Genomic DNA, 631 nt, shown 5'->3' with positions numbered 1-631 from the left:
CAATGCGCGATTAGTTAGATCAACGCCACTGGTGCTACTTCATCTGCATTTGATGTTACGACACAGGTAACACATTTTTTTTACATAAATTATTTGAAAATACCACAACTGTAATCGTTATTGTACTCTGTAGAGAACACTTCATGATGGGTTTATAACCAGTATTCGAGATTAATAGATCTAAATAATGGAGAACAGACATGAGCAATGGGATGGTGGTGTTCACGTGCTGTCAATTCGTGGAAAATCATGATAATGGATCAACACCGGTGCACTTCTAATCTTGGATTTTGGGTCAATGGTTATCTTTTTTAATTATATGGTAGCTTAAAATGTAAGTATTTATTTTTGTTGCAGGGTCATTGGCTGTTTCTACGAGATAAGCTTATGCAAGGATATGTGTACATCTTACTCCATCCCGGGACGCCATGACGGTAATTTTGTGTTTTAAAATAACATAACCTGACATTTTTACTTTTTACGAACGTCGTCAATTTTTTGTTTTTCCGTTCTATTTAACATAGATTTATTTGGTTAAATTGGTCCAAAATGGGTCACCCACATGATCTGTTACAATCTTTGCAGTCTAGAAGCTCAGCAATTAACCAGGATCATTATGACTTTTAACCAA

The 631-nt window shown here is 35.3% G+C and overlaps 1 long non-coding RNA gene across 1 annotated transcript; it reads left to right on the top strand.

The window, feature by feature from the left end:
- LOC143538283 (uncharacterized) lies at window positions 1-631 on the top strand. The gene is made up of 3 exons (XR_013136221.1): window positions 1-66; window positions 134-269; window positions 358-631. It is a non-coding gene; the product is annotated as an uncharacterized LOC143538283 (long non-coding RNA).

This window comes from Bidens hawaiensis, unplaced genomic scaffold, assembly GCF_021521415.1.
Source record: "Bidens hawaiensis isolate Kalapana, Puna unplaced genomic scaffold, B.hawaiensis_p1.1 tig00011542_1, whole genome shotgun sequence".
Lineage (NCBI taxonomy): Eukaryota > Viridiplantae > Streptophyta > Magnoliopsida > Asterales > Asteraceae > Bidens > Bidens hawaiensis.
Note: the sequence above shows the minus strand (reverse complement) of the source record. Positions and strands in the feature narration are given on the sequence as shown.